The sequence below is a fragment of the Balaenoptera ricei genome, chromosome 12 (assembly GCF_028023285.1).
Source record: "Balaenoptera ricei isolate mBalRic1 chromosome 12, mBalRic1.hap2, whole genome shotgun sequence".
NCBI lineage: Eukaryota > Metazoa > Chordata > Mammalia > Artiodactyla > Balaenopteridae > Balaenoptera > Balaenoptera ricei.
The window spans coordinates 28,263,406-28,278,856 of NC_082650.1; positions in this window are offsets into that span (position 1 = coordinate 28,263,406).

Below are 15,451 nucleotides of genomic sequence, written 5' to 3' on the forward strand. Positions count from 1 at the left end.
TCCCAAGAAGGGTAAATTTTTAACAGTTTTAAAACAGGGACAGTTTTTAGTTGACAAACACTGCTGCTTCCTCTTCTCTTCTATCTACTGTTTAAAAATCAGTGTATTCAAGGACTGGACTCCATTCCTGGCTTTAAAAGTTCTTTCTGACCAATCATACCCCTTCACATGATTCCAGCAACTCCTTATGTGCTACCAGTGACCCCCAGACCCTGCCTTCACACCACACTGCCAAAACCACTACAACTTTATTTTTTTTATATCTTTATTGGAGTATAATTGCTTTACAATGTTGTGTTAGGTTCTGCTGTACAACAAAGTGAATCAGCTGTATGTATACATATATTCCCATATCCCCTCCCTCTTGAGCCTGCCTCCCACCCTCCCTATCCCAGCCCTCTTGGTCGTCACAAAGCATCAAGCTGATCTCCCTGTGCTACGCAGCAGCTTCCCAGCTTCCCACTAGCCATTCATTTGACATTTGGTAATGTATATATGTCAATGCTACTCTCTCACTTCATCCCAGCTTCCCCTTCCACCCTTGTGTCGTCAAGTCCATTCTCTACATCTGCGTCTTTATTCCTGCCCTGCCATTCGGTTCATCAGTACCGTTTTTTTAGATTCCATATGTGTGCGTTAGCATACAGTATTTGTTTTTCTCTTTCTGACTTACTTCACTCTGACTCTAGGTCCATCCACCTCATTGCAAATAACTCAATTTCGTTCCCTTTTATGGCTGAGTAATATTCCATTGTATATATGTGCCACATTTTTTTTATCCATTCATCTCTCGATGGACATTTAGGTTGCTTCCATGTCCTGGCTATTGTAAATAGTGCTGCAATGAACATTGTGGTACACGTCTCTTTCTGAATTATGGTTTTCTCAGGATATATGCCCAGCAATGGGATTGCTGGCTCATATGGTAGTTCTATTTTTAGTTTTTTAAGGAACCTCCATAATGCTAGGTACCACTCCAACTTTATAAGCCCTAGAGACATGCCCAGAGTTGAACTTGACATTCTCACCCATAAACTGCCACACTCCCTATTTTTCATGCTTTGGCCTACACGTTGCTGCACAATAAGTCATGAAGCTGAAAACTTTACTAGTTCTTGAGTCTTTTCTATCCTTAAGTTATAATATCCCATCAGCCATCAAGCCCAATTCATTCCACTTCCTAGATATTCCATTTATTCATTCAGAAACATAACATTTATGGAGCCCTCGCTCTGTGTCCAAGATGCTGCCCTGGTCATCTCTATCTGCCCTCTGCTGCATCCCTACTGTCCCAGCCCAGATCAAGGCCTTCACCACCACTTCCTTAAATTTAGAAAATACTGTCCTAGCTTGCATGCAAGCTTCCAGTTTCCTGACACACCCAATGCATATTTTCTACTGTTACAAAAATTATCTTCCTAAAACACAAATCTAATAAGTTTGGGCTAGAAACCATTCCTCCCTCCCCTGGAGTCCATAAGGTTATGTCTTAGCACAGCATTCAAAGTCCATTACATTTTGGTTCCAACCTTTCTTTCCTGGCTCCTCTTCTGCTCCCACACCCACCTATGCTCAAGCTTCTCTAGAAGGTCACTGCTTCCTGAACACAACACAAACTCGCCTGCTTGTTTCTTTGCAAATGTTGTAATCTCTGGTAGCAATTTCTTCTCATATTCCCTTTGCCTTAGACTTCAAGATTCATCTCAAACATTGCCTGCACTGTGAAGCCTTCTCAGATGTTCCCAGGAGGACTGAATCACTCTTTTCATTATACTACCAGAATGAAGAGTGTATCACTATATCATTTATTACTAAGGGACTGAATATACAAACAGATTATGGCCAGACCGTATGTGAAAACAGAACTTTGACTTGCAACCTGGCCAGAAAATTAACCCCCTTATTCACAGTAAGTAGTCCAGAAAGCCAGCTTACTATACATCAGACTTGTAGGACATCAGACAGCTATCTCTAGTAACAATCCAGGAAGCTAAACAATTACTTCTCTAACAACCAGCCCCAAATGTCCAGGACTTGATTAATAACTGACAGTTTCCTTAATTTCTGTCCCCGCTTCCAACTTAGGATAAACCACAGTAAGTCAAACTTTCAACCCTAATTAATCACACAGAATGCTTTGCTTCTAGCTAGTCAGACTATAGCTTCCCCATGCCAACAGCCTCCAATTAGGATATACCTAAAGACTTCCTTTTTTTTTTTTCCAATATAAAGCTTTCCCACTCTTCTGCTTGTCTTAGAGTGTCTGTCAAAATGCAATTGATAGTGACTAACTCTCTTGGTATAGCAGGCTCTGAATAAAATAACCTTTGCTTTCCTCATTTGGTTGGTCTTTGTTTGTTTCTACCTTGCCTAGCCAGGACCTGCCACATAAAATTACTCAATAAATGCTTTGTTGTTGTTATTTTGTTTTTTCTTGGTCGGCTACTGCCACTACAGGATGTTTTCAACAATGATCCAACTTTATTGTCATACAATTTTTAATAATATTCCTTTATTATCCAGTTAAAGTCTGTAGGGTCTATAGTTATGTTCCTTCTTTAATTCCTGATATTGATAATTTGTGTCTTCCCTTTTTTTCCTTCATCAACTTAGTTAGACATGTTGTCAAAGACCAGGCTTTGGGTTGCTTGAGTTTTCTCAATATTTGTTATTTGTAGTTTGATTTCTGCTTTTACCTTTTTAAATGCTTTCCCTTCTACTTAATTTAGGTTTAATTTTTCTTCTTTTTCTAGTTTCTTATGATAGAGACTCTAATAAACTTAGACCCTAATAAATTTATATCATTTTTTGTTGATATTTACTCTTTTCCAATATATGTACTTAGATCATTTTGAGGCTTGTTTTTAAGTTTTGTTTGGGCAGGTGTAAAGGAACATTTACTGCAGAAATAATTTAGCCTACTAGTAAAGTGTAGCCCTTCCAGAGCATTCCCCAAGTGATCAGTGAGGGCTCTCCATCCTATCTGGTAGTATTAGAAGTGACACTATATAATAAATATATATTTGATACTAAACAAAAGGCATCTGTATAGATAGTTCTGGGAATAACAGCCATTTTCTCAGTGGTGGAAAACTGTCTTTTTTACCCCCGGCCTCTGTTCCCTCCTTGCCCAACAGTTAGACCTCCTTCGTTCCTACCTTCCACTTCTGCTTTATCCCAGTTCCCAGGATAGGTCCCAACCTTAGACTTTGGGGATTAACTACCTCCAAACCAGCAGCATAGGGCTCAACATCATTTCACCCTTCTAGCTGGTCTTAGGCTTTAGTACCGATAAACAGATTTTTCCTGTTTAGCAAAACAGGATAATCTTAGATAGCAATAAGATAGATTGCTATCTTATTTCTGTGCATGACAGTCCTATCTTGGAGATCCGCCTCCTGCCTTATCTTTCCTAGGACCTTCCTTCCCTTGATACCTACCTTGGTGGCGGAGACCCTGCTTCACGCCTGCAAACATCCCTAACGCTAATAGCTTGCCTATGTAAATTTCTTAGCCCCCTTTCTGTGCAATTCAGTTTTTTAGAAAGGTGACCATTTCACTTCATATTTCACTCTCAACACGTATTACTTTCTATGTACCCTTTACCACACTGTATTCTGCTAAGCGACGTCCACAGTTTCCATGTTCCAAAGCAAGGTCCACCCTCTCCACCACCTTCCCTCTACCTCCTTGCCTTATATGGCTGACCAAGTTCCAGATCCCAGCCTCGCAGGCTGTACTCAAGAAGGCTCCTTATGGCCATGTGCTGAGAGAAAAAAATGGTACACCTCTGAAATTCTACACTGAAGACATAATTTCTCTGGGTATCCCATTCAGGACAACTGTCAAATATTACAAAATTACTTTTTCTAATACAAATATAAAGATGTATTCTCCCGACCAGAATGTCCTTTCTGGAATCTGTAATTATTTCCCAATAGTTCTTACCTCCACCAAGGAGCCTCACTTCTGCTGCTAGGGCTGGGGAAGATGTATTTTGAGTTTCCTGAGATCACCCTCAGAGGTACTTTGCCAGAGAAACAGTATGATAAAATATCGTTATGTGTAATCGATAGCAAAGTTCCTCCTATCCGAAATCATATAAAACATAAATCTGTAACTTGTGATAAGTCCCAAGAACCTAACCAACATTTAAAATATTGTTTCAGTGAAATATCATTTTGATTTCCAAATAACCAACTCAAAACTAACATTTTGTCTCTAACATTCATGATATAAGACACTTTCCAATTCTGTTTTATAGGTCGCCAAAATTATTTCCACAGTGATAGCTGTGGATGTGTATTATTGAAAATAATTCAAGTAAACATTATAAATGAAAGCAGGGGCCCCAGTGTAAGCACATATGAAATGGTTAATTTGAATTTGGGTTTGTTTTACTAAGGCAAACTATCTTGTAATCCATGTTAGTCTTAATTCTCCCACTGGGACAGAAAACATAATCATGGAATGAAGGCTTCTAAGTAATGAGGAAGAAAATTCTGGTTTAGTTTTCAGTCCAGAAGGTGGTCTCTTCCCACCAAAAGCCATAGATGGTACTCAGTAATTCTTGCCATCTCTATTTTACAAATGAGAAAACTGAGAATAAAATAGAACTATCTGAACCAGAAATGAAATGGACACAAATTTAGTGTTTCACACAGCATTTACACGTTAGTAGAGTGTAAAGCATTAAAAGCACCAATTCAACCAAAATTAAAATGCAAAACATTAAGCCATAATAGTACTCAAGGAAACCACAGAATTCTTAATAACCTTAGAGTGGGAAGACTATCTAAGAATGACACAAACCCAGAAACTGTAAGTGAAAAAAAACTGATGCATGTGACCATATAAAAAAAAATATTTTTTAAACTACTACACGGCCAAAAACAAAGAGAGAAAACATTAAAAAGTCAAAAAACACATGACTAGTAAAAAACACATGACTAGTAAAAAACACATTCTAGGAAAGAGCTAATTTCTTTCATCTCTAAAGAACTTCCAATAATTAATAAAGAGAAAAAAAGACAAGCCCAATATAAAAGTGGGCAAAAATTAAGAATAAGTAGTCCATAGTAAAGTAAATGCAGATGATTTTAAGCATGTATAAAGGGGCCCAACCTCATTTACAATAAGAGAAATAGTACACCTGCAGACCATTTTGTACATACAAAATTGGCAAATATCAGAGTGGATAATCTACTGTATTGCAAAGGGTTTGGAGAAACAGGTACTCATATTTTCATAGTGGGAGCAAACTGGCTTCCAGGAAAAAGAGTGAATCTTACTTTTCAACCACAAACTTTTGTATCTTTCATATTTTGCACCATGTGTTTATTACCTATTCCAAAAATTGGATAAAATCTGTTCACTTCTTATTGAACAGAGATGCCTGAATCATGTAAGACATACAATTTTTAACTATAATCCTGGAGCCTAGAATAAATGGACAAGTGAAGTAACATCCTTGATAAGTTTTCTTCAACAAGCCCTTTTCCTATTTGGCTGTGATGACCCATGAACTCTAGTCTTTTCTTACAGATGAGGCTGCTGTTCGCAGAATGAGACATTATGTGTAAGTCTGTCCCAGCCCCAGGTCTACACCTTGTGAAGTTGGACCATATATATTGTACTAGTTTTATATTTTTTAACTTATTTTAGTGAAGTATAGTTGATTTACAATGTTGTGCTAATTTCTGCTATACAGCAAAGTGATTCAGTTATACACATATATATTCTTTTCCATATTCTTTTCCATTATGGTTTATCACAGGATATTGAATATAGTTCCCTTTGCTATATAGTAGTACCTTGTTGTTTATCCATTTTATATTAACTAGTACATACTAGTTTTAAAACTTGCCCATAATGTCTTTGATATCCTTTCAAGAGGGGGAGCTTAATTCCCCTCACTTTGAGTGTGGATGGACTTAGTGACTTGCTGGTGACTTTCAGAATACGGTGGAAGTGATGCTGCCACACTTCCAAGGCTAGGTCATAACAAACAGTGCAGCTTCTGTCTTAGTCTCTCTCTCATGAGTCACTTGCTCTGGGGAAGCCAGTTCCATGGCTTGAGGAGAGTTTCACGGGCGAGGAACTGAAGCCTCCAGCCAATAGCTGTATAAGTAAGCCATTTTAGAAGTGGAGCTGTCAGTCCCAGCTTCAAATGACTGTGGCCTCAGTAGACAACTTAACTGCAATTCCGTAAGGGACCCTGAGTCAGAGCCAGCCAACTAAGCCATTCTTGGATTCCTGATTCTCAGGGACTGTGTGAGATAATAAACGCTTGTTGGTTGAAGCTGCTAAATGTTGGTATGATTATGCTGCAATGGATAGCTAATATACATATCTTCTGCCCTCCCTTCCACTTCCCAGAGAATACATGTGTCTTTAAACTCACCACACTGCTTGCCCTTCTGTTTGGTCCATCTCCAGGGACAATGAACTCAGGTAGCCTGTAGAGCAACAAGTGGGAGAAGAAGAAGAGGTCAAGAGAGGTGATATAATCGCTATAGGTTCCGGCAGAAGAGGGAAAAAACATGAGGGAAAAAACATGTCAGAATATTCCTTACACGATCGTCAAATTACTACGTAATAACTTGTCTTGGAACCTGCTGACTTGAACAAATCTAGGTGGTTTCTTTCAGGATACTTCCAACCATTTACTTCTCTAATTTCATTTCATCTTCCTCCTCCCAACCCAGGTGGTATGCACTCTTAGATAAGAGCTAGAAATGTGGGAAAATTCAGGGCTTATATAATATTACAACATCAACAAAGAAAACAGATGCTAGCCTATTTAGCTATTTTTTCTAAACTGCATTTTGTTACAGATATGTAAATTTTGTTCCACTAAATTTCCCTGTACACATTCTGGGATTCACAGTCAATAGAGTATGTAGCAGTCAATACTTTGCCTTATAAGGCCTTCATATTCTCCCCCTCCCCCTCCCCTCTTCTCCTCACCCTCCCTCTCTCCCTCTCCCCATGATTTGGTTATAGTAATTCCGAAAATTTCTTTGTCTCTCAGTGGAACTGCACTTTTAAAAGGTTACAGAAGAAGCCTTTTGGAAGTTCAAAACTGAAAGAAATGCATTTCACACTACTAAGGGCAATTCCCAAACACACAGGAAAGCATGGAACTGTACATTCATTCCCTTTGCAAGCACACTTCTATTTTTTCAGTTTGCTCACTACCAGAAAAACAACACTGTCCAGGCATTATTTCTGCTGAGACTCACACATCATAGTTTGTCCTTTGGCCCAGCTGCTATTTTACCTGACAGGGGAAGGAAACCAGCACCCTCGTTCCTACCATCCAGTGAAGTTTGAAATCACACTGTTCTGCCAATAGAGCCCATATCTAGAATGCCAGAGATGAGGCTGTACCCATGTAGCTACGAAACTGCCACCATGCTCACAGGGCTCTCACCTAGTTTCTGGGTCTAACATATACTATTGACACTTCATTACCAAGACCACCAATCTTGCTTCAAACCCTTACCTGCATGGTTGGGAACTGATTCAATAAACCAAGAAGATCATGCCTACGTCTATATATCTGGCATCCCTCTCCTGGACATTTCTCCCTCCTATCAGGCTGGTTCTAACGTCCATGCTTATTATGCTCTTGGGACATCCTGCTTTGAGCTGCAAAGTAGCAGAGGCCCAGACTCTGAGGGTAATCCAGGGATCCCAGCTCTTGAACCTCCAAATCTGGGTTTCTCCCCACCCCACCTCCCCATCTACAACAGTCCTGTGACTGGGTTCCCAGCACGTTTTGTACTCGACTTCACTCCCATTACATCAATCCCCCCCAGACTGAAACTGAATCTAGTGATCCCTCCACACAGAGGCTGGAAGGATCAAAACTTAGTCATTTTTCCCGATTGTGACAACAGGAAAAAATGCACCAGTGCTTCAGTTTTGTTTGAAAAAAAAGGTATTTTTGAAAAAGAGGAAAAAGAGGGGAAGGAGAATAAAAGTGAATAGGAAGAGTACACATTCTCTTTTAACAAAAAGGTTGAACAGCAAAACAAGAGCAAGGAATTATGTAAGCTATTACTACCACCACCTCCCAGAAAAAAGTGTTAGGGAGAAGCCAAAGTGTGTGTCTACATGTTGGTTGATTATTTCAATGATTTTTTCACATTAGGCATGTTTCCAAATCTCATCAAGAGGAATAAAAAATAACTATGCATATCTAGTTAATAAGCACTTCTGCGGTAGTAAGGTCCTATCAGCAGGATAGTGATCTGCATGCATCTGTTCACAAAGTTTCCATAGCTCACCATTGCTCACGAGCCAAAAAGTCTTAGCCTCTGCGTGTCTCCTCAGGCCTCTGACAGCTTCTGACTCATCTTCTTGACATTCACGCCCTCGCATTCCCACCAGGCCCTCGCATTCCCACCAGGCTCTATGCTCTTACACACAGAACGGTTTGTAATGCTCGAGGAGCGCCATGTTCTTCTGTCTCTCGGCCTTTGCACGCTCTGGACTTTCTGAAATGTTCCCCCTGCCATCATCGCCACCCCTCCCATCCCCCACTTCGTTTAGCTGGCGAACTCTTGCTTATTCCTCAAGGCTCAGCTTCCAAGTCGTCTCCTCAGTTAAGGCTTTCCTGACACTTCATACTCTGGCCTGAAAGGGCCGAACATTATGGGCTTTGTGCCTGGTGCATACCTTCAAATACGTACCTGCCTCCATGTTAGACACCGAGACGGCTTCCTAAGGTCAAAGCTCACATCTTACTCTTTTGTTCATAGCTCTCAAACGGAGGGTAAGTCTTAGTCAAATCCATTTCACCCGCCTTCGGTAATCAAGCAGATCTACAAAACTTGCATGTCCTTCAAGTGGCGCGAAGCCTAAACAGTAAGACGTTTGCCCAAGTTGTTTTCTAGGAACTTGGGAGTCAGCGGCATCTAGTTTCAGCTGAGCTGGTTAAAACTTTCAAGGACCACCAACCCTCCTCCACCTGGGCACACGTGAGCTTGAGCTTCGGCTCAGTGACTTCTGACGTCAGAGGACTGAAAACTCCACCCTCAGTTGGTGCTAAGCACCGGCACTGTCTTTGCAGAGGCCTTTGGCTTTGTTACACCTGCGCGGGACGCTTTCGCACCTTTCTCCAGTCGCCGCTCCCCACGCCCTGCACCGTGCCCACGCCCCCTACGCCCCCACGCCTTGCACCGTGACCACGCCCCCCACGCCCCACACGCCCCACACGCCCCACACGCTCCACACGCCCCACACGCCCTGCACCGTGACCACGCCCCACACGCCCCACACGCCCCACACGCCCTGCACCGTGCCCACGCCCCCACGCCCTGCACCATGACCACGCCCCCACGCCCCCACACCCAGCACCGTGACCCGTGACCCCACGCCCTGCACCATGACCACGCCCCCCACGCCCCCACGCCCTGCACCGTGGCCACACCCCACGCCCTGCACCATGACCACGCCCCCATGCCCTGCACCGTGACCACGCCCCACACGCCCACACGCCCTGCACCATGACCACGCCCCACACACCGTGCACCATGACCACTTACCCCCACGCCCTGCACCGTGACCATGCCCCACATGCCCCCATGCCCCCCACACCCCTATGCTCCCCCCCTCAGACTGCCCTGCTTCTTTATTTTTTATCTCATATAAACCCTGAGCCCCTTGCCTCTGGGGGCAGATATGAGACTTGTTCTCCCCTCTCCTCACTTGGCTGCCCTGCAAATAAACCCTCTCTTTGCTGCAAACCTCGGCATCTTAGCAGTTTGGTTTGCTGGTCAAAACAAACCTGGTTCGGTAACAGCGCTTCTGACAGAAACAGTGGCTGGCACTTAAAAGTGTTCAGTAGGCACTTAGTAAAAGGATGGATGGATGGTGAAGAGTAAGAATCGGTTTCCCAAAGTAGCAGACACTGAGATACTGTACTAGGTTTTAGAGAAATGCTTTTTACATATATAATCTCAGCAAGAAGGAAACTGAGGCTCAGAGAGGTACAATCACATGTTATGTTCACACATTAGTAAATAGTGGAGTTGGAAAGGTAATGGTAACAATAATACTAAGTAGTAGAGTAGGTCTGTTTGACTACAAAGCCCATGGTCTTTTCACAGCACCATAATTTTTTATTCTACTAAGTATAGCCATGACAGAAATAATATATTTAACAGGGTATTTCAAAACAGAAATATCCTGAGAAAAAGAATTTAGGGAGCTACCATAGCTTAAAGGAAATGGTTAATACCTAGGTACCTTTGCTTTGCATCTGTTCCCACCAATAACTTACCAAACTATAAGGTAGCCTCCTGAAGGACTTACCTGTCAGGAGGTCATACCTGAAAATGACTGGTGTCCAGTTTGTTTTCTCTCTCACTACAGAGTAGTATGAATCTTGTCACCAAGCATACATAGGTTACTAGTTTTTAAATCAGATTTGTTTGTCTTAACACGAACTGTTGGTCTATAGGGTCATCAGTATATGAACTGTGGACAGGAAGAGGCTAGGCAACAGAGTTGCCTAGTTTGCAAGTATCAGGGCTAAGGACTTGATCGACAGTATACCAGCTGAAGCCTGGTCTGCAAAGTAAGCCAGTGGGCACCATTCTCTTCCAGATGCAAAGGTCTTTTAGCTATGACAAGCTGGAGGGCCCTGAAGCAGTGGTCAGCTGCACTGCAATTTGTTCCTAAGATGACAAAGAGCAGAAAGTACAAACAGGGCAAGGTTGGAGACTTCGGTCAGAGGCCCTGGGTGATCCCAGTGTTGCCAAGAGCCTGAACTTGGTAGTGTAACTTCTTTGCTTGAAAGCCCTCCATCAAGCGGGACCTCTGAGGCGTACAACTGTAATTTCAAACCACAAAAGAAAACAGAACCCTTTCAAAATTTTATTTTGCTGAGGAAGCGGATGATTTAAATATGTCTGTTTGACACATGCCTATCTGACTTCCCAGTTCCCTTAGGTTTCTTGCAAGTCAGCCATAAAGCTATTCCCCACTTGTTCTGACAGGATTTATGCAGTCTACATCTGGTATTCAGCAAGCATATTTTTCTTTCTTTTTCATTGAACTTCTGCCCATACACACATACAGGGTCTCATTTTAATAGTGGGATTATTCCCTGTGTATTTAAATACACAGGAAACAGGAAATCATCTAAAAGAACACAGTGATCTCATGGTTATATCACTTTTCCCCACAAGCCCGTTTGGAATCACAGACAAAGAGAAGATTCTGGAGCTTATAGCTTAAGAGTTTCTCAACCTGAGAGGCTGACTGACCTTAAGTTCCCTCTTCTGGTTCTTAACATAGCACAAATTAAGAAAATGAAATAGCACATTTATTCCAAGACACAGAAAAGAAAAGGATAATTTTTTTCAAAATAAATCTGTGTTAAGCTCTCAGAAAAGTAAAAAGGCATTCTCACATTTGGTTGGCTGATAAAGCAGGAGTCAGAAGGTCTAGGGATAGCCCTCTAAGAAGGACGCAGCCCTCTAAGAAGGTCCCTAGACATTCCAACATAGATCACAGTTGGACATAGGTTCTCTCAAAGTTGAACTGGGAATGTAGAAACCTGTATTTACTGAGCACTAACATGTCTTGACCAGGTTCCACTTAATCCTTACAAAGGCCATATAAGGTAGGTATTATTAGACCCATTTTACAGATGAAGAAACTGAGGTTGAACTCCTAAAGACTCAATACATTTTAAGGGAGAGTGTTTCTCCCAACTAGCAATTCTCTCCATGGGATAGGGTTGCCTAGGATGCTCTCACACCACAGCCCTGGGAAAAGGCTTGAGAGCACACTCTTCTTACAGCACCCTGGGAACGGAACTTCCAGGCTCCATCCCTGACTCTACCAGAACAGGTACCAAAGGTGCTCAAAGCGATGGCTCTGAGAAATGACAGCTCTAGAAGTCTTTTCTCCATCAAAGAACAAAGAAATTAGGTTCTGTATACTTCAGTGTATTTTATTACTTTAAATATTGGTATCTCTTTCTGGTACCTATGTCAACTCTGTTAACTTGAATGTTTGATTAATCTGAATATTTTATTCCCCAATCATGCCAAAGAATAAAACATCTGTGAAAGCAGGATGCCTTTGTTCTGCTCCTGGAACAACCACCACCCTGCTCCCAACTCTTTAGTAATGCCAAGGTTTTCCTCCATCTCGTTTGATTCAGACGTTTTGCTGGTTCTTACCCTACTTCCTTTTCTGTGAATGTTCTTCTTTCCCATTCATCAGAAGCTGCCACCATCAAAACCTGGTTCAAATCTCCCTCAAAGTTTCTATTATTGGTCCCATGAGGATTTTAACTTTTTAAACGTACCCTGAATAGATGTATATTCAGTCTACATAATCTTGGAACTACATTACTTTGAATTGATTCTCAACCCTTTTTAACTACTCTCTGATCATTTTCCCTATAACGTTCTTTGTCTCCCTAACCTTATTAAAATTCTTTGCAGAGTGGAACAGCATCATTTGCTATTTTGAATCTTGAAATAGGGTGTGCTTAAAATCGTGTAGATCCAGTGGTGTGCTGAAGCCAGGTTGTGTCTGCTTGGGAGAGCCCATTGTGTGCGTTATGCTGCACAGTCTCTTCCCAGCTCAGTTTTCAGTGACATCATGTTGGTAGCTTGAACTTGGCCATTGTGGGAGGATTTATGTCATGGAAATTAGCAAATTAGTTACAAATCAAGTCTTGTTTTCCTCCTTTGAACAGCCAGTTTACCAGCACAGTATCCTTGCTACTCAAAATGTAGTTCACAGGCCAGCAGCCTACATCACTTGGGAGCTTGTTAGAAACACCATGTCCAGCATCTCACCCCCCACCTCCTAAATCACATTTTTGCGTTTTTTAACAAGAGTCTAGAGAGATTTGTTTGCCACAAAATGTGAAACAAGGAACTCTTAAAATCTAAAATTGATTCACTATACATAGATGGTGCCCCATAAGTTTGTTACATTGATTGAAATCCACAATATGAAACTATTGCAATTCTCAAGGCTGCTTGCCAAAGGCTGAGATGTATTTCTCCTAGTCACATAGTTACTGCCGTACAACTCTGAATAATTTGCTTTTAAAAGTTTGAAATGGGACAATGTCCAATAGCTGGAAGAAATCTGGATTTTTAATACTAAATTAAGGACACACTAAACTAATAAAGGAAATTAAAAGGATTTTCACACATGACACTGACAAAGATTTGGGAAGGGGCATGGAGACTCTTTTCTTGTTTTTACATGCAACTTTGATGGACTTAAGGTACCTAACATATGCACAAATCAAAGAAATTTTGAAACCGTGGGCTGATATTAAGAAAGCAGCTGTAGCATCTCTTATTAATGGCTTCTTCAGTGCAGTAGAAATAGAGCAAATACCCTGGGTAAAATATGAAGAATAAGCCTAGAAGCACACATGAAACTTGCAACATCAAACTCCAGTCTGCCCATAGTAGAAATTTCTGAAAAGCTTCATCAGATGAAAAGTCTCAATTATTGGCAAAGAATGAACCTCGAGTCAAGCTGCTTGAGTTCAAATTCCAGCTCTGCCACTTATTAGCTGTGTGATCCCAGGGAAGTTACTCTGTATCTCAGTTCCTTACCTGTAATATGGAAGTGTAAGAATATTACCTACCTCATTGCATGTGATGGCTGTAATACCCAAGCCCACGCTTGTGGTCTGTGGTGTGGCCCAGGCGTCAGGAGTCCTAAAACATCCCAGGCGATTTTAATGCGCAGCCAGGATTGAGAACCACTGGTCCAAGGGCATGATTAAGCAGATGTAAGAAACAAGCATGTAATAATTTGGGGGAAGTATATTGAAAAACTGTAATGGTCTCGGTGTGACTGTTATCTACTTTTGTTTCAAGGGTTGGCCTGCTAGCACTGTAAGTCTGGAACCTTGATGAGGATATGCTTACCCGACGCTGATCAGCTTGAGGGGTGCAAAAGGAGAAGGACACTACCTCTCACGGGTCGACTAACCAAAGACTAATTTGACCTGAAAGTCAATTAATCATTTACAATGAGGACTATCTCTTTCCAGAAGGAATACCTACTTGGGAAACCAAGTTAACATCACAAAACTATTTGACAAACCTGTGAAATCAGGAAAGGGTTCATAGTCTGGAGGAGGCATGAAATAAACTAGATTCTACATTCTAGATTGATGTTCTCAAACTCTGCTACGTGTTAGCATCACCTGGCCTGGGCCAAACTGCAGACCAATTGAATCAGAATCCCGGAGGATTGAACTCAGGCATCAGTACTTTAAAAAAAACTTTCCAAATGATCCCAAAGGACATCCAAGTTTGAGAACCAAGGAGATTATTCTTCTTCCCTTGTGCTCCCAAATTCCACTTTTCAATGTTTCATCTGATAATGCTTAAATTTACATTAAAAGTAGTTGAATGATATAGGAAATGTGTTAATATGCTCTAATCCCCCACCCCCTAAATATCTACAAGCTTCTTTTTTGATACAGATTCTTCTAGATAATGAGAGTATAATTAATTATTGAATTAATATAATCCATTAACTGTGGAAGTATTCCAAATATCAGTTATGGGAAGTATTTGTTTATGCCTGATTTTTAGAAGACAGGACTTATTCATTTGAAGTTAATTTGCATTTACAGTATATATCATAAAAATACAGAGAAAAAGTGAACTAAGTCACAAGGTTTTGTGACTCCTTTTATGACACTGTATTGCAACTACAAATGATCATGAATTGGCATGAACAATTAGCAGGGCATCTTGTCACCTGATTATAACAGAAATGCTCTTTCCTTTGAAGAACTGGAAGAGAAAAGAGCTTCTGCATCTCTCTCATGTTCATTACCAAGTGCAGTGAATTGCAAATAATAGGTACTCAGTAATGTTTTTAGAATCAAATTACCTTAAATCCCTTTCTTTTAAGACTAAAGCAAAATCAATAAAGCAGGTCTATTGTTGTGAAGACTCGGGCTTTGCTTCTTCTGTATACTGTGGATGTTACATGCACACATCATTTGAGTGATGTCAAGAATGAGCATTTGGAATCAAGTTGAGCACTCTATACTGTCCACAGAAAAGCATTTCCTCATCTCAACTTCAAAATTGTTAGTTAAATTCTCAGAAACACAGCCTTCCAAAGGTCACCACCTCTCCTACCTGGCTCCTCCCTTTCTTGCTCTAGTCTTCCCACTACAGATTCCTTGGTTCAAGGGACTTTAGGCAAATGCTGAAGGTCACTGTAATCAGAGTTCCATCGTCATAAGGGCCTGGTCATTGTCCATTTGCATATTCAGTCTCCCAATTAGAATTACAAAATTCAGTCAAAAAATTTCTTAAACCTGATTGGGAATTTGAGGCAAATGACTACCTTTAGCTATTTATGATTTTGGTGAAAATACATACATGCAATGATGGAAAATATGAAGAGGATGATCAATTCTCATTTT